We start from the raw sequence: 24,283 nt of genomic DNA, 5'->3' as shown, positions 1-24,283 counted from the left end.
ACGAAAGCTTATGCTCAAATAAATTTGTTAGTCTCTAAGGTGCCACAAGTACTCCTTTTCTTTTTGCGAATACAGACTAACACGGCTGCTACTCTGAAACCAACCATGAAATTGTAAGTGACCAGGGATTTGTTAAATATTTATTACCGGGATCCTTACAGTTATTGTCCAAGATATACTTTGCTCCAGACATCCAGGATAACATTGTGGTGAGGGTAATAAAACAGGGAAAATATATGCTTGTTTGTTACGGGGAAAACCCAAACATTTGACATTTTACATAGTTCCCTCCTAATAAAAAGGAACAGTAAAACTATATTAACATCTGAAAAATATGTTTCACCACACAAGCATTTTAATAGTCTCATACAAATGAGCCTATAAAAACTTCACCTGGAATCCTCATTTACAGTAGTCAGGACAGGAAATGGGTAAGATTTCCCTAGCCCCAGCACACTAATTTTAAGAAGGCCAAGCTATTCCTTCTGATTTTAAATGGCAGATGCAATAAGTAAAGACAAGCACATGGCTCATCCAAAAGAGGTAGGACGAAAGAAAAGTCTGGGATGGAAGAAGAGATGAAAAAGAGATCCAGCCCCTAAAACCTGCCGCCAACACTACCCCAAAAGGGGGCTTTAATACACAAAATCAAGGCACTAGAAAAACTCAATGGTTTGGGGAAGAGAGAAATAAATTAATGAGGTTTTCAAAACTGAGCCCATGTCACTTTTCAGGTGACATAGAAGGTTTAAGGAAGGTTTAACCACCTTGTCCTGGGGAAATTCCAGCACAGGTAAATGCATTCTGCTTAACTAAATTCCCCCTGCCAAAACACTTGGATAAAAGTATTTCTTCCTGACAGTCCCAAACAATTTCAATGGCCTATTGTTCTTGTGTACTCCTTTAAATGATTGGTGCATTCCACCCCAGAGATGGCTGCACTGACATGTTGTGGAACAAATTCTGCTCACATAGAAGTCAGTAACACTGTCTGTATTCAGAGTAACAGTCGTGTTAGTCTGTATTCGCAAAAAGAAAAGGAGTACTTGTGGCACCTTAGAGACTAACCAATTTATTTGAGCATGAGCTTTCGTGAGCTACAGCTCACTTCATCAGGTGATCACAAGTACTCCTTTTCTTTTTACTGTCTGTATTATGAGAAGTTTCCCACTACTGATGACAGGTACAGCTGAATTGGTGTTGAAATGGTTTAACTGCAACTGCAGACCAGGACAGATTATGTTCAGCGCTGCACCGACTGCTCACACACATTGTCAGTCACAGGTCATTTTTGTACATAGACAAGTCTAATGAAGTTACTCACATGGGTAAAGAGAGCAGAATTTGACTTATATTTGTAAAGCTATTAGAATGTCTGGGGATTTTTAGGGAAAAATCTTGAATAAATATTAGAACAATGAAGACATGAAACTAACCAAGAAGTAGTTTATACCACTGTGGCCTATGATAAAGTTTCTCTGTGGCTTCTATGATAGGAAAAGAAAGATTATGGATCAATTTCTGTGCTGAATTTATGCAACCTAGCTGAAGTCATAACTGTCTATATACTCTAAACATACACACACACACTGTAAACAGATATTATGTGTTGAACCACAGACACTGGTGAGTTCAGCATAACTGAAACCTTTCATACCACAGAATTATAGTGTTGTCTACAACTATGCTCAGAATTTGTGGCTGACAAACAAAAATGCACAAAATCGAGGGACAGGGCTCATATGATTAGAAGGCCAGCAAAAATAAATAAATAATAAAAAGTATAGGCAGTTATAAACTGCATCACCCCCAAAACCTGCATTATGTACATTTACATTTCTGCCCAGCCCAGGCAAGTGACAAGAGTTGCAAGTGCTGGGACATTTCAGAGAACTGGGGAAAGAAGGGTGTTGGGATTCTTTCCACTAATAGGAACTCTGGTGAAAATATTAACATTTTGTCTATTAAAAACAGCCAGTTACAAAAATTTCCCAGTGCACAGAGACCCTGAGCAATTATTAGGGAAGAAGAAAGGTTCCACTTTCATTCACAAAACAGCCAGACAAATGAACTTCACACAAGTACTGAGAAAAGATGGGAGGGAGGGGGTGTTAAAGAGGATGGATCTCTCTTCTCTGCCTTTTAGGACAAAAAGAAAAGGAGGACTTGTGGCACCTTAGAGACTAACAAATGTATTTGAGCGTAAGCTTTCGTGGGCTAAAACCCACTTCATCGGATGCATGCAGTGGAAAATACAGTAGGAAGATTTTATATATATACATACACACACACATATATAGACACACACACATATATACATATATACACACACACAGAGAGAACATGAAAAAATGGATGTTGCCATACCAACTATAACAAGCTAATCAGTTAAGGTGAACTATTACCAGCAGCAGAAAAAAACAAACAACTTTTGTAGTGATAATCAGGCTTTCTGCCAGTTACATGGCTGCAGTCTCTTTGAAACAGGCTACATTATAATTAAATTCATTTAGCAAACCGAAAAAGCCAGAGAAAAATTTCTTTTTCCCACCCCCAATTTCAGAATTACTGTATCTCCTGAGGGGAAGGGATAGAGTGAGGCATTTTGTTTTCAAGATGACTCACTCTTCAAAGACATCAAAAGCCCGGAGATTCTATTTTTATTTGTTTATGTTAATGGAAACCTTGCTCATTTTTTGTTTTGTTTTGAATCAAGCAGGCTCTCGCTGTCAGTGCATCCCATGCCTCAGTAATCATTAACAAATGGACAAAAACAACCCAACGAGCTGAAAGTGTCAGCCTAAAATATAAAGCACATGGCTCTTATAGCAGGTCAGACACAACCCAAACTTCTCTTCTGCAAACTCTCTCAAGATAAACATCTTGTTAACACACCAGAGACCGTTTTAACGGCAACAACCTTGCGATTAGAAAAGGAGTACTTGTGGCACCTTAGAGACTAACCAATTTATTTGAGCATGAGCTTTCGTGAGCTACAGCTCACTTCATCGGATGCATACCGTGGAAACTGCAGCAGACTTTATATATACACAGAGAATATGAAACAATACCTCCTCCCACCCCTGTCCTGCTGGTAATAGCTTATCTAAAGTGATCATCAGGTGGGCCATTTCCAGCACAAATCCAGGTTTTCTCACCCTCCACCCCCCCACACAAATTCACTCTCCTGCTGGTGCTAGCCCATCCAAAGTGACAACTCTTTACATAATCAAGTCGGGCTATTTCCTGCACAAATCCAGGTTTTCTCACATCCTCCCCACCCCCATACACACACAAACTCACTCTCCTGTTGGTAATAGCTCATCAAACTGACCACTCATATTATATACTCATATTCTCTGTGTATATATAAAGTCTGCTGCAGTTTCCACGGTATGCATCAGATGAAGTGAGCTGTAGCTCAAGAAAGCTCATGCTCAAATAAATTGGTTAGTCTCTAAGGTGCCACAAGTACTCCTTTTCTTTTTGCGAATACAGACTAACAGGGCTGTTACTCTGAAACCTTGCGATTATCTCCTGTTCAAGCAAGACAAACGCTGACACTGTGATCCGAAATCCACGATTGCCATTTGCTGCTGTAGCTCCTCAGAGATCTCCCCTCCTCTCTTTGCATTACGCTAAATTACAATGCATTCCCCCACCACCTTAGATTGCCAGTGTAAAGACAAAAATGAAAGTGTATTTTACACTCACCCCCTTTTTATGTTAAGTTAGGGCTGCATCGCGGCTTTTGGAGAAGGAAATAAGAGATGACCGCTGCTAGAAATGTTTCAGCTCTCTCCTGAGACTTTTCACATCAGGGAGTGAAGGAGTTTCTATTTTATCCGCCGCGATCTGGCCAATACCACTTAGAATTTTACAACTTGCCGGCTCCGGTCCAGTTTTTATTTTTACAATGTGCCTTTTGCTGGCTCCTCCCAGGAGAGACAAATGGGGGAGAGGGGAAAGTCCAGGGAGTCCCCTGGAGGAAGTGTGCCGCTGCTCTCTCTCTGCTTTGGAGCCTTGCTTGAACTGTTAGTCAGTTTCCAGCTCCTGGGGAAAGAAGAAAAGTCCGCTCAGCTTCTATTCAACTATTTCAGGAAGTTTAAGTTCTTTGGCCTTGAAAGAAAAAGAAGAGAGAGAAAAAGATGCAACAGTTTCACATGCCTCTTCCTGCTGGAGCACCTCTGCCTCCGGCACAGCTAATGCTAGACATTCAAGTGTAACAAAGCCGATCAGAGGAAACTTGAAGAGGAGGGAGGGAACCAAAGATTTGAATGAGGGGCACCGTGCACGGGATGTCTGAGTCTGCACAGTTAAAGCCCACCCTCAACAGCGCCTGCCTGGCCTGCCAAGGAGCTGGTCACTGACTTTGTGTTGCTAAATACAAACAGTTTTGAAATGCGGCATTTAATTGGCAGCAATGTGCTGAAATCGCATCCAGCCTCCGGTGGGAGTTTAGATAAGCAGAGCACGCCGCGAGGGGGAAACTGAAAGGCAAAATATTATGGCTTGGTGACTTTAAGAGGGGGGCAGGAGGCGGTTCCTTAATATGATCAGATCTTGGATGCTTTCAACAGAACAACGAATTTCACTTCAAAAATAGCGCTTCTCTCCCAGCTTTCCGCGGAGTCCGCTTTTGAGAGCCTGGCAGGGTCTGAGCCCAAATGGCGAGCACACCCAGGGGGAAGGCGAGCAGGAATTCGCCGGGGACACTAATTACGGAGTGAGAGATGGAGCCACTGCGGCTCCTCTGGGACTTGCTCAGCTGGACAGCCTCAGAAATGGAAAGCCAGCGCGCGATAGGTGGGTTGGGTTGTTTTCCAGCTTTCTCTGCGGTTTTCTGGTGGCGGCCGGTTTCCCCGCAGTTTGTTCTGCGTAGCGGTAGTGCTCCTCAGTCGGTCCTGGGCAGGGCGCCGCTGAAACGCTGCTCACGTGCAGCAGCCGGAGTCCTGCAGCGCCTCCGAAAAGCCACAGACCCCCGACCCTGCAAACACACGCAGGAGTCGCTTTTCCGCACAGAAACAGTCCCCCGGGGTTCGGTGGAGCCACCCAGGCGATTCAGGTGCCTCGGGTGCTTACGTGTGTGCAGGACCAAGCCCAAAGTTTGTCAAACAAACAAACAAAATCACATGCACAACGCCTCCCTTTCTTGCTAACACATTAGGAGAGTTCTGCTTCTGTTAACTAAGCTGTGTACCTGAGCTGCACACTTGTGACCAACACACAGGGCTGGATGTTGGGACTACTGCCTTTAGTGCCTTCTCTTCACAACTGTGCAGCTGACCTGAGCCCTGAGCCTGCAATGGGCTAAGCTAGCAGGGGCCCAGTGCACAAATGTCCATGCCACCTGCATCCTTGGGGCCATTGACTTCAGGAATGGGCTTCTAATAGCTCTATGAAAAGGAGTACTTGTGGCACCTCAGAGACTAACAAAGCTTGTGCTCAAATAAATGTGTTGGTCTCTAAGGTGCCACAAGTCCTCCTTTCCTTTTTGCGAATACAGACTAACACAGCTGCTACTCTGAAACCTAAATTCATTTGAGCATAAGCTTTCCTGAGCTACAGCTCACTTCATCGGATGCATTAGTCTCTAAGGTGCCACAAGTACTCCTTTTCTTTTTGCAAATACAGACTAACACGGCTGCTACTTAGAATCATAGAATACCAAGGTTGGAAGGGACCTCAGGAGGGCATCTAGTCCAACCCCCTGCTCAAAGCAGGACCAATCCCCAATTTTTGCCCCAGATCCCAAATGGCCCCCTCAAGGATTGAATTTACAACCCTGGGTTTAGCAGGCCAATGCTTAAACCACTGAGCTGTCCCTCCCCCTTAAACTGTCATAATAGCTCTATGCCTCGGTTTTACCTATAAAAAGGTATAATTAATGCCTCTCTCACAGGAGTGTTGTGAGTCTAACTTAATGCCCATCAAGATCTTTAAATAAGTGGTGCTAAATATGTGTAACAAATTAATGTAACCCACATTTCTGTACCTTAGAGACAAATCAGAGTGTACAGCTAAAATCATGTAGCTGTATTTTTCCCTCTAAGGAGCCTCACTGTTATTCTATAGGCTCGCATTCTCAAACTTTAGCAACCCGAGGACCTCCATTTTGATTTTTTTTAAAATGTGTGGACCCCCAAGTTCCCCACTCAGTCCCAGGCCCCACCCTGACTCTACCCCTTCCCCCAAGGCCCCACCCCACCCCTTCCCGACCTGCTCCACTCCTGCCCCTCCTCTTCCCCACCTCTTTCCACCCCCTCCTCCCTCACCCTCCCAGTGCCTCCTGCATGCCAAGGAGGGGGAGGAGTTGATCAGTGGGGCCTATGGACCACCTGGAGTACCTTCATGAACCCCAGTTTGAGAAACGCTGCCATAGGCTATATAAACAGGATGTATTACTACTGAATAAGTGCCTAAAAGTTCCAATCAGGCTGAACAAAGGACATGTTCCCCTGTGTTCCTGCCCGAAAAAAACATGTGACATACAAAGATACAGTTTTTATATATCAGTATACTTGTTAACTATTCCAAGTAGATAAAATGTCACTTATTCCTCATCTGCCCTTTAACCAAGCCAAAATTAATGAATTTCCTATCAGTTGTCATGGCAGAAATGGGTTCTGAGGGATTTGAAGGAGGGGAGTGTAGTAAATTTCAATGGGGTGCTAACTCCAAGATCCACTTCTCAAGGGAGTTCCTGCCAACCCCATCCCAGCAGGGGACACTGTGTGTGTCAGGAGGAGAAAAGTGAGGTGATCCTACTCCACCCACCAAAGCAGATACACTGTGTTAAGGACTGAGGACACCCTCTGCTGCCAGCTCTGCCTCTCTGGAGGAGAGGGGGTCGAAGAGAGTCCCTGCTGCCACTCCTGGGGAGGAAAAGGGCCCCATTACTGCTGTCCAGGCCTCTCCAGGAAAGGTGGGAGGGCACCCTATGACTTCCATTACAAGTCAGGGGTGGGGCCAAAAGGGACCCCTTTGTCATGGTGTGCTTGGGACCCGCAATTGACTTAATCCAGTCCCGGCTGCCTAACTTTGTTAGTGGAGTAAAGGCAGTGAGATGGCCATGTGAAATGAGACAAGAAGGGAGGGTTAGAGATGTGAAGGACCTTGAAGGGGAGGACAGGAAATGTACACTTAATAGGGTGTCAGGGAGAGCCAGTGGAAGGATTCAAAGAGCAAGGTGCTGTGGTCAGATTAACGGGCAAGGAAGGTGATTTTAGCAGCTTCATTTTGCCTTTCAGTCATGAAAAATTTCAGAGTAGCAGCCGTGTTAGTCTGTATTCACAAAAAGAAAAGGAGTACTTGTGGCATCTTAGAGACAAATAAATTGGTTAGTCTCTAAGGTGCCACTAGTACTCCTTTTCTTCTAGTCATGAAAAAGTACAGGAAGATTGATCCTGATGGAAACTCCTTACACCACTCAGAAAAGCAATCATCTAAAAAACGACAATACTTAGCACCTGATCAAACAGCATAGTACAAACAGACTGTGGGACAGAGGAGTTTACTCCCTATAGGGTCCGATTAAAGCATCATTAAAAGAATTGAAGAACACTGCAAATCAGCATCACCAAAGATGTTATCACAGCCATTTACATATTGAACAGCTATGCACGAAATTGCTGCAGAAATTTTAGCTTGGGGTTTTTTTACCACACATCCTCCCCACAGTGAGATTGCTATAGGACTGCAGCCCTCTCCCACTCAGATGTCCTGCTCTCACACATGCTGTTCTAAAGAGGGCAAAACCACAAGAGGTGTCACTAAAAAACATGACCTTTTATTGGTTTGGCTTATAATATATTTTATATTTTCAGTCGGGTGAAAGATTGAATCCATGTGGATGCAGCACACTGTGTAACTTTATCATGGATATTTGATCCTACCTGTTTTCTGTATCACACGCTTCCCAGAAGTTAGACCACACTGTCGCTCTGCCTACAGAGCTAATAGCTAGAGAGCATGAATAAGGAGTCAGGAATTCTGAATATTGTTCCTGGCTCAGACACTGATTTGCTGTGTGACCTTGTGCAAATCATATCACCACTTTATGCCTCAGTTACTCACCTCTTAGATATATGTAACAATACTTACTGCTGCTTAAAGGTGATTTCTGGCAAAAGGGAGAAGTGGTGTTCAACTCCTAAGAGCCCTCTGAAAGGGCTGACTGTGTTTGTGCATGCAAAGAGCATTATCCTGTTAGCTTGGCAAGTCAAAACTCTAGTACAAAATGTGATTCAGGAAACAAAATGTGATTCCACATGGAAAAGTGTGGCTGTATTACAGATTCTCTGAATCACAGATATTCAGGGGGAGGGAGGATTCTGAGAAGTGGTAATGCTGAACACAACCTAAAGTAGCTGGAGAGTGGACAGGGCATTAGACATGATTCTGATGTGAGATGACAGCAAAAAGACCTATGCAATTTTGAGCTGCATAAGTCACAGAGACAGAGATAATGGTACTTGTGGCACCTTAGAGACTAACAAATTTATTAGAGCATAAGCTTTCATGAGCTACAGCTCACTTCATTGGATGCATACAGTGGAAAATACAGTGGGGAGATTTTATATACACAGAGAACATGAAACAATGGGTGTTACCATACAATCTGTAACAAGAGTGATCAGGAAAGGTGAGCTATTACCAGCAGGAGAGGGGGAGGTGGGGGGGGACCTTTAGTAGTGATAATCAAGGTGGGCCATTTCCAGCAGTTTACAAGAACAGTAGGAGGAGAAATAAACAAGGGGAAATAGTTTTACTTTGTGTAATGACTGGGAGTGGAGCTCTCCTGCTGGTAATAGCTCACCTTTCCTGATCACTCTTGTTACAGTCTGTATGGTAGGTTTCAGAGTAACAGCCGTGTTAGTCTGTATGGTAACACCCATTGTTTCATGTTCTCTGTGTATATAAAATCTCCCCACTATATTTTCCACTGAATGCATCCGATGAAGTGAGCTGTAGCTCACGAAAGCTTATGCTCTAATAAATGTGTTAGTCTCGAAGGTGTCACAAGTACTCCTTTTCCTTTTGTGGATACAGACTAACACGGCTGCTACTCTGAAACCAGAGATAATGGTGCCTTTCTGTATAGCCTGTATAGCCTGGTGCAAACAGATCTGAAACACTGCATTCAATTCTAGGCACCCCATTATCAGAAAGCATGGGGTTGCTCATAGAACAGCAACAAAAATTATCAAGGTTTTGGAGACTCTGCCCAATGAGTAAAGACCTAAGATCTAAATGTGCCAAGGTGTGCTAGGGGGACAAGATAAGAGTCTACAACTATCTGAGGTGTAAAACACCAAGGAGAAAGGAAGACTATTTAGGGAGGCACAAGGGTGTATAATTAGGAGTAATGGTATAAGGGACTGAAATTAAGCAAAATAAAATGTAGGATGAGTACCATTAAAAGTCTTTTGGCTATGAAATCTGTTACGCTGTAGAATAGTCACTCTGAAAGCCCTATTGCTTGGGACAATTAAAATGAGATTGAGCATAACGCTAGTGTATCTAGGCACAATTCTGCATTGGTTGATGGTGTGTGTGGGCTAACCGATCTTACGTTGAGGGATTTTCCATCTCTAACTCCTGTGGTTCTAAGGCTTTCTCCAATTTAGGACACTGTTTGGCATGTCTGAAGCAAACCTGTAAGAGATAAGGCAAATAGACTAGCCCTCTGGGAGGGAAAATCTAAAGAGAGAAAAGGACTAAAGAAGTGTTTGTGTACAATATTCTACAGTTACACCAGAAATCATAGTAAAAAGAAAAAAGCCAATGCAACGCACTGTCCTCATGCAGACCTTTGCTGGAAATGATACTGTAAAGCTAAGAGAAAATGAGGACTTGTGGCACCTTAGAGACTAACAAATTTATTTGAGCGTAAGCTTTGGTGAGCTACAGATCACTTCATCAGATTAAGGTGCCACAAGTACTCCTTTTCTTTTTGCGAATACAGACTAACACGGCTGCTACTCTAAAACCTGTAAAGCTAAGAACATGGACAACATTCACAGCCACAAATTGTTCATTCTTTCCATTCAGCAGCACAAGACACCATGTAATATCAAATCACAGTAAACTGGGAATTCCCATGAGATAGTGTGAGGAAGGGACCTACAATATTAAATTAGACTATGAAACAAAACTCATTGCCACAGAAAGTTGTTGGGAAGTTAGCAAGATTCAGAAAAGGACTGGACATCTATATGTATAAGAAGAATATTCACAGTTACAATAGTTAATACTAACAATAATTTTGGAAGGGATATTAAACCTCATGCTTCAGAGCTTCTTTAACTAATAGAGATCAGGATGAGATCTACTGTAGGAAGCAGATTAAGCCACATCAATCTACTGTGAGGTTCTTACATCTTCCTCTGAGGCATCTGGTGCTGCCACGGAAGGAGAGAAGACACTCGGATCTGGTCCAGTCTGGCTATTCCCGTTTCTATTCCAAAGGTGCTCCTGTAGTGGGGTATCTAGATTGTGGGGCAACATAAAGGAGAGCATTTCCCCTTCTGCTTCCCCAGGGCAAGAGAAGCCTGACCTGGGTCCACTTTTCTCTCAGAAGTGGAAAAGATGATTGGGCCATTTGTGAATTAAGGACAAGTTCATGGCACTTGGATACCAAACTGACAGGAGCAGGGCTGGCCCTAGACCAAATGATCTCTCTCTCTCTCTCACACACACACCCCCCATTTGTTAAAACTTTTAATTACCTTAATTTTTATTGCATTTGTAGCCCATTTCACAACTTCAATGCACGAAATGCATGCTAGGATCTGTAAATCTGTAATTATTCATGCCATATATAAGCAAATAAAAAATTTTGTTTCCTCTAAGCTTATAGAAACTTTTTAATTTTAAGAATAACTGAAATGTATTAACATCAAGAAATTGAACTGTGCACCAACATTGGGTGGACCAGTATTAAATAGCGTTAGAGTAGATGACAGCCTTAGAATGTTAACCCTAGTCTTTTAGTTAAAAAGGTCGTTTTTGTTGCCTTTGCCCTTCCAAACTGAAGCATAGCATCAGAGACTGGCCAATGGCATTTTCAAGTGATAAAGTAGTGAGTATCACTTACCAGCCTCACAGTCAGATTTGTACCATTGTCTATAAAGATCCGACGAAGTGAGCTGTAGCTCATGAAAGCTTATGCTCAAATAAATTTGTTAGTCCCTAAGGTGCCACAAGTCCTCCTGTTCTTTTTGCGAATACAGACTAACACGGCTGCTACTCTGAAACCTATAAGGATCTTGCATCTGATGGTGAAAACAGGAAGCATGTCCTTTGCAGTACTCCGAAGAGGATACTGAATCTAAAGAAGATGATGCTGCATCTGACACAACCGATTGAAGGAATGGCAACGACAAGGCATGAAGAAAGCTACTGGATTCAGTGCAAGGATCCCACTGTTTCTTCTTTTCATGTTTGTGCCGTTGTCACAGTATCACAGTTGGGCTCTCATTTCATTTCAGTTCATCCTTATATCTCACTGACTGACTGGTGATGCACTGCCCCTTAAATACCCACAAGGGCACGGCTGACCACATTCTAGGAGGTTCAAGGAAAATGTAGTTCTCAGAAAGTCTGGAAGTTTTCACAAGATTCTACAAAGGCCCAGAACATTCTAGGAGATTAGTGAAAAATGGATCCACATACAAAATACCTGAAACATTTTACTTCAAATATTCTATGTTCCCTTTTGTTGCTAACAATAAAAAGAGCACCCCAATCCTGGCACCCCCCAAGCCCAGCACCCCAGGGGGTCATCTGGGTCAGCTGTCCCTAAATCCAGCCCTGGACAGGAGCTGCTCCATGTAGACATGCTTCTTTCAAGGCTGGGTTGCTATAGCTCCACTCCACACCAGACTGTAGAGCAAGAACACAGAGACCCGTACCTTGTTCTAAGTGTGACTGCACCTACACAGGCCTTCTGTCCTCACTCTATGAGTGGCCCACCCCCATACACACACTGTCTCTTACCCACACTGTCCCATAAAAATGACATGTAGCATCCAAACTCTTCCCAGTGCCTCTTCATCAGTGGCTGATAATTGTTTACAGCGGCTCATAAAGCACTTATACCCAGGCCAGGCCCTAACACGATGATGTAAAGCAGAGGTTCTCAAACTGGGGTGGGGGAAGAGACACAGAATGTATTCTGGGGAGACATGAGAAGCTTTAGGAGGGAAAAAAAAAAACGTACAGTGCACATTTTACCCATAGCAATGAATAACTGGCAATGCTGATTCATCCAGACATATCAAGTCCTCAGATGGTACTGTGCATTTTGACAGATTTCTGTTTAGCTTGCAGAGCATTATACAAAAGTCGTTGCCATCTGTACATTAATCTGTTTGCTACGACGCAGTATGCACATTTAATTTGGAAGCATTGACCACAATCGCAGTTTTGCTTTTGCTCTTATTACAATGGATCGTTGGCTCTGTTTGAACCAATGCCTTACCGTTTTTAATATTTAGTGAGAGTTGCAGCTTGATTTTTCTTTAACTGGAATATGAACTTGTATGGCAGGGGGGCATAAACTACAGACACAAAGAAAGGGGTGCGATCAAATAAGTTTGAGAACCACTGAAAAAGTGCCATCCCATCCTCTTTTCTTGTATCTTGCATATTTGGAAATGGCACTATGGAGTTCTTGGCCTTTTGCACTTGATCTTTTTCTTTTTAATTTTTTTTCTTAATTTATCTTTTTAATTAATTCAGGGCTGATTAAAGGAGGCTCAAGAAAAGGCACACTCAACACCTGTGCAGCCTTCCCCACTGTGTGCCTGCCAATGTGCCTCGACCCAGACACAGAGGGATCACCTCTATGAGCAAGAGGGTTGTTTAGGATCCAGCCAAGGCGATGCTGCTCCACAGAGACTGCCAAGTGCCTACTGCAGCGGGGTGGTTTTTTGTGATGTAGACACCAGTCAACTAGCGACTGTACTGTGGCTTGTTAACTCGTTTCATGGATCAGCTCTCAGATGGCAAAAACTTTTGGTCACTACGTTTTGTCCATTCCTTTTAAAATGATATGAACCAATCAAGTGGTTTTGGATACAATATGAGACGAGTCTCCAGGGGAGCGGAACAAGTGACTCACTGGGAGCGGGATGACTCTGATAAGTGAATGAATGTCAAAGCACACTGGGTGTTATACAGAGTTCTTTAGAGAAGCCCCATCATTTAGGAACAGCTCTTAAGATACCTTCCCTTACTCACTCCATGCCTCACAGTGGTCATTTGCATTTCCCTTCACAAGTCTGCACAGGCCTTTCTGACCATGCAACGGCTGCTATGCTTTTGTGTGTGAAATGGATCTCTGTGTTCCTGAAATGCAAGCATATTGAACATGGTTATTTTGCCATTGGGGGTAGATTGCCATCATCTGGAACCCAAGGCTTATTCATTGAAATTAGAAGAAGAAACCACTGGTCTTTGTTTAATGCTATTTTCAGGGCCCGTTGAGGCTGGCAAGGTGGTGAGGATATAGTGCACAGGCATGGTCGCCTCCCGAGCTGAGAAGCATGAAAACTTTGGTTTAGTCTGAGACAATAACAAATCGTGTGTCATACTGGAAATGATCACCGTGCCTCTGACGGATTTCTGTTCAGCGAGGAATGGGAGACAGCCATGAGCCTATCTGGGCTTCACACCACCAGCAGGGTGACTAGCAGACGCTCGTTTCCCACTCTAAGCAAGTTTCCCATTGTGTTATCTCCTTGCACAAGCAGCACAGCTTGCATCCCACCTTGACAAATTTGCCTCGCCTCGCAGAAATAATTAGGTCTTCTTTACCGGGAGGAAGCACAATAAAATGTGACCAGCTATCTGAAATTACCACCCCAACACTGGGATAAAACATCCACTAGGTAAGTCAGAAGCACAACTCCTGCTCCTTAGCTTAGGCGCTGCCTAAATTATGGTTGCTAACACCCGGTCAACTGCACCAGATTTAGCAGCATAGAAATTCTTGCCTATTAGCTAGCAGTGCCATTACTCCTTTCTGTCTTTCTGTAGTCACTTACAGCCTAACATGCACATACAGAACTGAGCACTGTGACTCAGGCACTCACATCTGTAAATCGGGCCCAAAGGGGCTCTGTGATTGCTACAGACATCCATAGCCACTGTACTTTTTGAAACTAAAAAGGAATTATGGTTGTACTTTCCCTAGTCTGCTCTTCAATGGTTTTCAGAACTCTCAACTCTTCCTCACCAGGGAGTGACTAGGATGAGAGAGAGGAAAACCTCAGCAGCTTAAGGCTTGTCTAAATGGGAAAACTGACCAGAGGAACTATAGCAATAATATTATACCACTATAGCTACACCAGTACAACTGCCCCCACGTGCACACATGAGAGTTTTTTTTCAGTATCGCTCATGTCACACTGGAAACAATTTAAACTGTACCAAAAAAGTAATTTTTATTCCAGAACAGTGTGTCCACACAGGGAGTTACCGTTGTACCGCTACAGTGGTATAATTACACTGGTACAGTTCTGCTGGGCAATTTCCCCGTGTACACAAACCCTTTCTTGCAGAAGCTTTGAGAAAATAACCCACAGCGTTCTGAGGGAACGGATCCTAGGAGCTTGAAGCCAAAGACATTCAGTATAATACACAACATGTGGCAAATTAAAGACCATATAATGATACATAAGCACAAAGGGGACAAAGTTAAGGTAAGGTGAGAGTTCGTTCTCAGCTAAGTGTTTCCTGATAATTGTTGCATTCGCATAGGGGATTTTGGGTTGGATTTTGTGTTTGTTTGTTTTATGGAATTTCTTTGGTTTGGAGCAAAATGGAGAAGGAGGGAGGGAAATAATACTCAAAGAAACCACAAGATTAAAGTGGGTTGGGGAAGGAGTTACAGTGTGTGTACATATATATGGGGATTGGGAGGGCGTGCAGCATTTTAATGTACATATGTGTGAGGGGCCCTTGCACACCATATCCCCTTTATTAAAAAATCCTTACAAGCAACTGAAAATAGGGGAAAGCCCAGCACTTCCATCTCAGCCACTATGCTTCTTATCATTAAATATGTATAGTACAGGACTGGTCACAGCGGGACTGAGATCACAGTGCAGACATAGGAAAGAGAAAACCCTTGCCCTGAAGGGCTTTCAGTCTAAAGATGCAACCAGACCAAGGGTAGAAGACGAGGCTACAACATACAAACAAATGAATATGGTGAGGAATTAGTACAGCTTTAGTTAGCTACCTGTATCGGATTTTTTATAAAGGGAAAGAGGTAGGGAGGATGGATAGTAGGAAAAAGGAAAAGAGGAACAGGAACCACTTGTCACTTCCCTACCTGTTATCAGCAGGTTGGGTTCTGTAGGCATCATGGCAAAATGGACTCTTAAGGAGGGATTAATTGCTATTTAATTGTATGTGCTTTCTGAGCTGCGTATGTATAAGGGCTGGCCACATCAGCACTTTCTACTTACTGTGCAGGCCAGGTGAAATATTTTCAGACGTCTGTCCCTGTTATTTCTCTATCCTTGTTCTTTAAAACTTTGCAAAGTGAAGCCACCTTGCTGAGGGAAACTGTCATTCACAGGTTGGCACTGCAAAGCTCAGCCAATTTGGAGTTATCTGCATGGTGTCAAAAAGAGAGTCAGATTTTTTTTTCCTTTTCCTTTTTTAAGTGGGGGAGAAGGGGAAAGGGCCTGGTCCCAAGCTGGTGTAAATCGTTGCAACTCCATTTACATCACTGAGCACAAAAGCCAGTGGAGCTACACTGATTTACACCAGCTCTGGATCTGGCCCACCGTGTCTCTTCCCTGTACAGTAATTCCTCACTTAAAGTCATCCCGGTCAATGGTGTTTCGTTGTTACGTTGCTGATCAATTAGAGAACATGCTCGTTTAAAGTTGCTCAGTGCTCCCTTATAACGTTGTTTGGCAGTCGCCTGCTTTATCCACTGCTTGCAGAAAGAGCAGCCCGTTGGAGCTAGCTGGTGGGGGCTTGGAATCGGGGTGGGCCAGCAGCCCCCCATCAGCTCCCCTAAGTTCCCGGTGCCGCCCTGCAGGCTTATCAATTGCGGGGCAGTTCAGCTGTCCCTCCCCCCACAGACATGTGCTGCTCCTGCTCTCTGCCTTGGAGCTGCTCCCCAGAGCCTCCAGCTTGTTGTGCAAAGGGAGGGGGGAAGAAGGGGACTAATGTCAGGGTGTCCCCCTGCTCCTGCCCCCTGCTTATCCCATCTCCATAGAGCCAGGGGGACGGGACACGAGAGGGCTCAGGATGGAGGGAGCTTGCTGGCAGCAGCTGCTATCTCCCCTTGCTGATCTACTTAAAAAAGGCAATGTACTACTGCATACTTACAGGGGCAATGCACGTCCATCTCTCTCATACACGGTGTGTGCCTCTCTCTGCCATGCTGTCTCCCCTCCCTCCATTCATGCTGCCTTGTAGAGTGTGAGGCTACATTAGCAACAATATGTTATGAGGGCTCAGCCGAGTGCTAGCAGTAAGGCATTCCTGAGAAATATCCCACCCACTTCCACCCTCTGACTTCACCACCTCAACCAAGCTTCACAATCATCATTGCTGTGTACAGTATTAAATTGTTTGTTTAAAACTTATACTGTGTGTATATATATTATAGACTTTTGTCTGGTGAAAAAAATTTCTCTGGAATCTAACCCTCCCTATTTACATTAATTCTTATGGGGAAATTAGATTTGCTTAACACCGTTTCACTTAAAGTCACATTTTTCAGGAACATAACTATAATGTTAAGCGAGGAGTTACTGTACCTCATACTCACACTTGTATCTCAAAAACAATCGAAAAGATCTTCCTCAAACTTTTCTTTCAGAAACACAAATACAAATCACAGAGGCAAGCATGGCAAATTCCAGCCCCAAAGGAGAATCTTTGAGAAAGGCAGGAGCAAGTGAAAATGGGACTTTGAACAAAAACAAACAAAATTTCAAGTTAACCACAGCTTTTTCTACTGGTGAAAGTGCCTATATATAGTTGTTCAGACAAGGAATGAAATTCTATAATATACATATTATTTTGTTCTTCCCTGAGCCTGGCAACAAGCAGGAAGAGGGAACTCAGATTATCAGATGATCCTAGGAAGAGGAGGAATGTCATAGCTGTTGCTGCATTTATTACCATTACAATAAGCCGCCATTGTTTACTGTATACAGAAGGACTGGCAGGCAAGGAGATGCTCAGTCTGGATAAATAAACAGAAAAGGCCAGCGTCCAAGTTTGAATGAACAATAGCCTCAGGGAGAATGCAAGCCACCTCTTTGACTGGACTTCCCTCCAGGAAACCAAGTCGTAATAAAGTCCTCCTGTATCCTGTCCCCTAGTCTAGGGGCACTGACTCAGTTCCAGCTTATCATACAGATCATATTTCCAGAAGTAGCTGAATACAGGCCGAAGAAAGCCCTAGCAAATGTTCAGGAGAGAACTATCCAGCACTGGCAGGGAGCAGAGCTGGCCTTAGTAGTTTTGGGAGGACCTGTGAAACACTTTTTCTCCACCTCCATTCCCCTCAAACATAACTGACTCCTTTCTTTTATCCTCTGACTGCCCCCCAAAGTCCAGCCTGAAGAATTTGCTCCTCTGGCTCCTGTGCAGGAGATGCAGAGCAGGGGCTGCTTATATTGGAGTCTATTCCTATTAGCCAAGATTTGGGAAGTGTTTTGCAAGGGACTGTTGCCCAAATAGGTGGAATTCTACGTCCTCATCTGCAGGAGGGTTTATATATATTTTGCTAAATTTAGGACTTATAATGCTTTCCATTAACTTTTATAACCTCTCTGTGAGATAGGGATTATTGTCACTATTGTACTGGTGGGCAAACCAAGGCAGAAAGGTTAAGGTCTATGTTTTACAAGGTGTCCTCTGATTTTCAGTGGCCTTAGATTTTGGATGCTCAATCTGAGATGCTTGAGTTCTGATTGTCAGAATGCTTGCAGTTCCTGCTGACTGCAAACTAGATTTCTGGGTGTGCAATGCTTCTGAAAATGAGGCACATGTTGGACACCCAAAAACGGAGGCACCCACTTTTTAAAAATGTAGCTTTAAGTGAGTTGACCAAGAGGACAGGGAAAGTCAATGTCCAAGCCAAGGTCAGAACTCCCAGTTTCGCTGAGTCTCTCCTGGAATCAGGCTCTATCTCCCAGAGGCTACTGAAGCAAAACCAGGAGATTTTAGTCACTAAATGTCTGGCAGCGCAGCGGGGTTAAGGCAGGCCCCTTGCCTACCCTGGCTCCACGCCGCTCCCGGAAGCGGCTGGCACGTCCCTATGGCCCCTGGGGGTGGGGGTAGAGGGTCTCTGCACGCTGCCCCCGCCCTGAATGCTGACTCCGCAGCTCCCATTGGCCAGGAACTGTGGCCGATGGGAGCTGCGGGGGAGGTGCCTGCGGGCAGGGGCAGTATGCAAAGACCCCTTGTCCCTCCCGCCTAGGAGCTGCTGCCAGAGGGATGTGCTGGTGGCTTTCGGGAGCCTCCCTAGGAAAGCGCCACCCAGCCAGAACTTGCACCCCTCCTCCTGGACTCCAACCCACTGCCCCAGCCCAGAGCCTGCACCCCACACCCAAACTCCCTCCCAGAACCCTCACCCAACATCCCCTCGGACTAGGGCCGGATTAACTCTCCTGTGGGCCTGGGACAATTAGATTTTGTGGGGCCCCTGGGGTTTTGGAGTGGGGGAGTGGGGCAGAGGGTTGGGATGTGGGAGGGGGTGCAGTTCCAGCTGGGGGGAGTGGGCTCTGGGATGGGGCCAGGGATAGGACAGGGGGTTGGGGTGCAGCAGGAGGTTTGGGGAGCAGGTTCTGGGAGGGAGTTTGGGTGCGGAAGGGGGCTCCGTGTTGGGATAGGGTATTGGGGTGTGGGATGGGGTGCAGGCTCCGGCGAGGAGGCGCTTATCTCGGGCAGCTCCTGGTCAGCGGCGCAGCAGGGCTAAGGCAGGATCTGCTCCCCGAGGTGGCTAGGATGTCCAGCCCCTAGGCAGAGGGCCAGGCCGCTCTGCGTGGTGCCCGCAAACACCACCCCCACAGCTCCCATTGGCTGCAGTACCCGGCCAATGGGCGCTGCGGAGCCTGCGCTGGGGGTGAGGGCAGCGCGCAGAGATTCCCTGAAAGTCCCTGGCCTAGGGGCTGCAGGGGCACACCGTGAAGTCGGCACTCAAGGCTCCAACCAGTGCGGGGGCGCCAAGGGACCAGTGTCCTGCGGGCTCCCCTTAGCCCGAGGCCCTGGGTTGCAGCCCCTAAAGCCCTGCATTAATCCAGCCCTGCCTCCTGCACCCCAACCCCATGACCTAGCCTGGTGAAAGTGAGTGAGGGTGGGGGGGAGTAAGCAACGGAGGGAGGGGGGATGGAGTGAACAGGGGGTGAGGCCTCGGAGAAAGGGCAGGGCAAGGGTGTTTGGGTTTGTGCGATTAGACAGTTGGCAACCCTAGTCAGAACACAGGAATCCCTTGTTCTCAGTCCCATGTCTAGTCCAGTAGTGCATGCTGCAGCTGCCTTGGAAATCAGGATGGATGAAAGTTCTGTATGCCTTCATATCTTGTCCATATGCTACTGTAAAAAGAAACACATATAAGCATATTTATATTTGAAACTGTTTAGTTCACCATATTTATTATTATATGGGGACATGCACATTTGAAATCTATCTCTTTCAAGAAATAAGATGTACATACAGTCTTGTGGCAAAAAGAAGTGGCTATATTCTCACCTCCCTTAGTAGAAGTTGGAAATACACTATCCTTATTTTTACATTTCCTGTTCCAGGAAGGAAGGAATTTTTTTTAATTACAGACATTGCCTTCCAAAGTTGAATGAAACCAGAATTTCTGCTGATCCTTAAAGAATTATCTGAACTTCTGCTTTGGGGGGGAAAGTGTCCTTTCATCAGTTGGTAAAAATGCCGCATATTTCTCTGTGCTTCACTAACAAACCACTTCCTCCATATACTGTTAATGTAACCTGTTAATGTAAACAAAGACCTTCCATTGACCAGCATGTCAAATGCTTATTTGTTCCTTTTGAAGTGCCATACAGGGAAAATATTAAAGTCAGGGTTCTCAAAGGTATTTAGGCTCCTAAGTTCCATTTTAAATCAATGGGAGGTAGGCACTTAAATACCTTTGAAGATCTGGGTCAATCTCACCAGCAACTTTCTCACTGCAGCCATTATTTCTCTCTAGGGGACTGTTTTTTGTGGTTTTTTTTTTTTCAAATTATTTTAAGTTGGGGTTTTGAATCATCTGTTTCTCAATGAAATGTTACAAACGGGGTCTTGACTGCTTAAAGATCCTGTGACACCTTTGGTACAAATAGGGATTAAATACTAAATTCTCCTTAGACAAGAGATTCTTCTTTGCTTCTTATCCAAAACTATTATATAGTAACTCTGTGTGCTTGTTAATCAGCTGATATGTTCCACTTTAGAAGTGGCTACATTTCAGTGATGGGTGAAGTGTTTACTCTATAAGTATATTTTATTAAATGCTTGGGGATCCCACATGATAAAAGGTATTTCAGTAATAGGTTTTCTTCGCTGATATCACTTTAAATCGACCATATGTTTAGAGCAGTAATATGTCACACATCTGGGGTGCTGTATTAAAATGATTTAAATAAAAATCACAACTTGCCTTTGAGGTAAAGTATTGTCCCCATTTTATAGAGGGGAAAACTGAGGCAACAAGGGTACTGGCCTGCTTTTCAGAGTTTGATAGGAGCTGGATGTACTCAACTACTCTTAAAATCAGGCAATCAGTGATTTGTCCAAGATCAAACTATGGCAATACAAGTTTTAGAATTTTGGAGCTTCTGACAGTCAGTCCCAGGCTCAACCCACTGCTAGACAATACTACTTCCCTATATATTACAACTACAAAGCTATCAAGTGTAGATAGATGGCATGATGAAAACATGTATACCTGGGATCCCAACAACCTGGATCTGCAGTTTCGACTCAGCCTTAAGGTTTCTGTCGTTAGGCATTTCTCCTGCAGGACAAAAGTACTTGCACCTAAACACCTATCTGATGTAGGCTGTGTCCAAAAATACCGGAATAAACTCTGCCCACTGTAGTCAGTGACACAGAACTGATTTAACACAACAAATCTAGGTTCTTATTCATTGGAGGGTGAATGTTATGTTGTTAGGACTTGGGAAATACAATGAAGCCCATGCTGCAACACTGTGATGTTTGTATCATGGTATGATGAAGTTACATCACAACATTATATCACTTCATACTAACTCAACATCACCACATGAAGATGCAGGCTGGGATGCTCCTTCGCAGCACTGCATCAAGAGATGCAGGATAAATTTGAGACTCCTCTAAGACAGACTCAAGATAATAAGGATTGTCTTGGATATTTTGGAATGAGGATGAGGGATGGCTCTACCCAACTAGAAAAGGAGTACTTGTGGCACCTTAGAGACTAACCAATTTATTTGAGCATGAGCTTTCGTGAGCTACAGCTCACTTAGTGAGCTGTAGCTCACGAAAGCTCATGCTCAAATAAATTGGTTAGTCTCTAAGGTGCCACAAGTACTCCTTTTCTTTTTGCGAATACAGACTAACACGGCTGTTCCTCTGAAATCTACCCAACTAGAAGATTCAAGCATGGTTGTAATAAAATGTATCAGGGGAATGGGAGATATGTTTGGGGCAGTATGGAGGGTAAACAACAACTGTAATTTTGGGGGTGTGGAGACAATGTTTAGGTCTAACAATGCCGTTTTTAAGGCTGTGCCACTCCTCAGTATGCCTTCAATTCAAGCCCTGGTACCATGAGGCGTGATTCCTGTTGCTGAATGAGGATTTGTGCCTGCAGTCAATGTACAATATTCCCATTGTGAGATCTAGGGATGACGTCAATTTGTTTGACTGATGTACCAGCCAGCCAGAGAAAAAAAACACAAACAGACCGGTGCCTAGGTGCTCTCCTTGGCATATCAAAGGATCAGACTGAAAGATCAAAATATGGATGCATTCCTGAGGCACCTCCATTAAATTTTGAATCTCCCAGAAGAATTTTTTGTCACGTGTTCCTTTCTGCACAGTAAGTCTGACTGGAAAAGACTGTAAACAATGGTGCCTGCAGATGTATGGTGTGTATTATTGGCAGGGGCACCAATTGTGGGACAGGCCACCCAGATGGGGGGCAAAAGAGGGAGTTTGCCATGGGTTCCCTGTTTGAGAGGGCCCCAAACCAAGTGATATTGTGACCCAATTCACCAGCTCACAACGCCGTTCACTGAAATTTGGCCCGGTGGCCCCTCTGTCATGCGACTCCACGCACCAGGGTGCAATTTCCGGAGCAGGGAGCAAGGCCCAGCCCCTCAGGACAAGAGCCAAACTGCCACTGCAGGGTGAGTGTGGTGCAGTTGTGTGTACCATGAGGAAATTTTCAGTGTGCTCCTGACAGCAAATGCTCACAAGCTATTCTGAGGGCAACCTGGCCTGTGATCATTTTAACCCATCCAACCCCAATGTGATCAATGACACAGCTAATTTTAATCTAAGAACTATGGCTACTTAATAATTTACGGGTGAGTGTTATGCCTTTGAAAGTGAGATACTGATGCTACTGAACAGAGCCACAAACGCTGCTGCTGGCAGTGCCCCGTTATGTCAGACCTGGGCTCCAGGCTCCTCTACCACTGTATTTCACTCCTCATCTGCAGGAGCATCCACTTCTATTAGAGTTCTTCCTCCCCCCACCCCTCTGCCCATTACTCCACATCCCATTCTTGAGCCTCAGTATGTGCAGCTGTTACAGTTTGGGGCTCCACACAGCTCAGAAAATGCACCTCGGTCTTGACTTGCAGCCTCCCTGGCTATCCCCATTCTATTCTTCACCTGAGTCAAGATTTCTAGTTGTGCTGCTTAACATGGGGGAGTAGTAAAATGGACAACTGAGGCTACCAGGCACTATACTGTAATGAAACATTTAATTCGCAGCCTAAGCCAGGTACAAACCTGTTTACTGAAAGCATGGTCTTGAGTTTAAAGTGCAGGCCTCGGAGACAGAAGACCTCAGTATTATTCCCAGGTCTGCCACCAACTTGCTGTGTGACCTTGGGAGAGCCAAATAATTTCAAACTGTACCTCAGTTTCCCCATTTGCCTAATAATGCCCATACCATGGGAGTTTTCTGAGGGCTAATGCACATTCTAAAGTCCTTATCTTGTCATGCTCCACTCTGACCTTTCCAAAGCAAAGAGCACTGAGTGCCTGACACATCATGACACCAACCCTGCTATTTTAGCTGTTTATGGGACATTCTGTTCCAGTACTTCCTGCAGAGAAGCATTCACTGTAAACCCTAATCTAAATGTGCCTGCTTAATGTACTGCTAATGCATGCAAAACTTTTGCCAAAGAAAATCTAATATCAGGGCCACAATGTGTTCAGAATAACACATTTACATCCAAATCACTGTTTAGGGAATGGGGACCATGATGGATAATGAATTCATGCACCATGGTTATGGGTACCCCTTCTGGAGAAAACAGTGTGGTAAAAAAATGTTGTTGAATAGGATTCATTTTACTATGTAATGGACTATGCAGGTTGGGGATGAAGAGTCCATCTGTGCATCTTGTGTAGTCCACTTGAACACTTCCTTTAAGAGAGAGAGACTTATTTCATCTAGTATCATATTTCACACTTGTTCTGTTGGTAGATGGCCAGCAGAGACTTAGATGGATTAAATCTGTTTGTTGCTTAATGTTTCAAGGAAACGTGGACTGAAGTCTTAATAGAGTTAATTAGTTGTCAATGTTCTAAGGTTAGGAGAAATGTGCAAATAAAAATCTCTTTACTCTTTCACACTGGACTGAACAGGCTCTTGATCCAGGGCTGGTGCCAGCTGTAGAATCTCCATGCTGTAACTGTTCAGAATACACTGATCTATGCAAGAGCGAAGTCCAGTTGAGACCAGCTAGGTTCACATTGATTCAGGTCATGTCTCCCTTTGGGCACAGCTGTCTTCCTCTATCGATGGGAAGTTTTTTTCCACTGATGTAAGTAATCCATCTTCCTGAGTGATGGGAACTAGGTCAATGGAAGAATTCTTCCATCAGCCTAGTCATGTCTACACTGTGGGGGTAGGTTGGCTTAACTACTGTGGTTTGGGATGTGAATTTTTCACACCCTAAGCGACATAGCTAGGTCAATCTAAGTTTTAAGTGTAAACCAGGCCTCAGCTAGAGGAGAAGATTTCACTTTAGCTCCCCTGTCTCCTGCTTAGTTATATACT

The 24,283-nt window shown here is 44.4% G+C and overlaps 1 protein-coding gene across 3 annotated transcripts in view; it reads right to left on the bottom strand.

Annotated features, from left to right (window-relative positions):
- The window catches only part of PRR5L (proline rich 5 like), an 83,097-nt gene extending 66,639 nt beyond the window's left edge, over positions 1 to 16,458 (bottom strand). Inside the window, exons 1-2 of one of the 3 annotated variants that reach the window (XM_048855155.2) lie at positions 16,357 to 16,458; positions 3,715 to 4,053 (exon numbers count right to left, since the gene is read on the bottom strand). The gene's annotated coding sequence lies outside the window, so the exon portion shown is untranslated. Of the gene's footprint in view, positions 1 to 3,714; positions 4,972 to 16,356 lie in introns of those variants that run through there. The other 2 variants (XM_048855157.2, XM_048855156.2) reach the window with 2 other exon arrangements.
- Between the last annotated feature and the right edge of the window lie 7,825 nt (positions 16,459 to 24,283).

The sequence above is a fragment of the Caretta caretta genome, chromosome 6, assembly GCF_965140235.1.
Source record: "Caretta caretta isolate rCarCar2 chromosome 6, rCarCar1.hap1, whole genome shotgun sequence".
Lineage (NCBI taxonomy): Eukaryota > Metazoa > Chordata > Testudines > Cheloniidae > Caretta > Caretta caretta.
The sequence above is the reverse complement of the archived record's forward strand: the minus strand, read 5'-3'. Positions and strand labels throughout refer to the sequence as shown.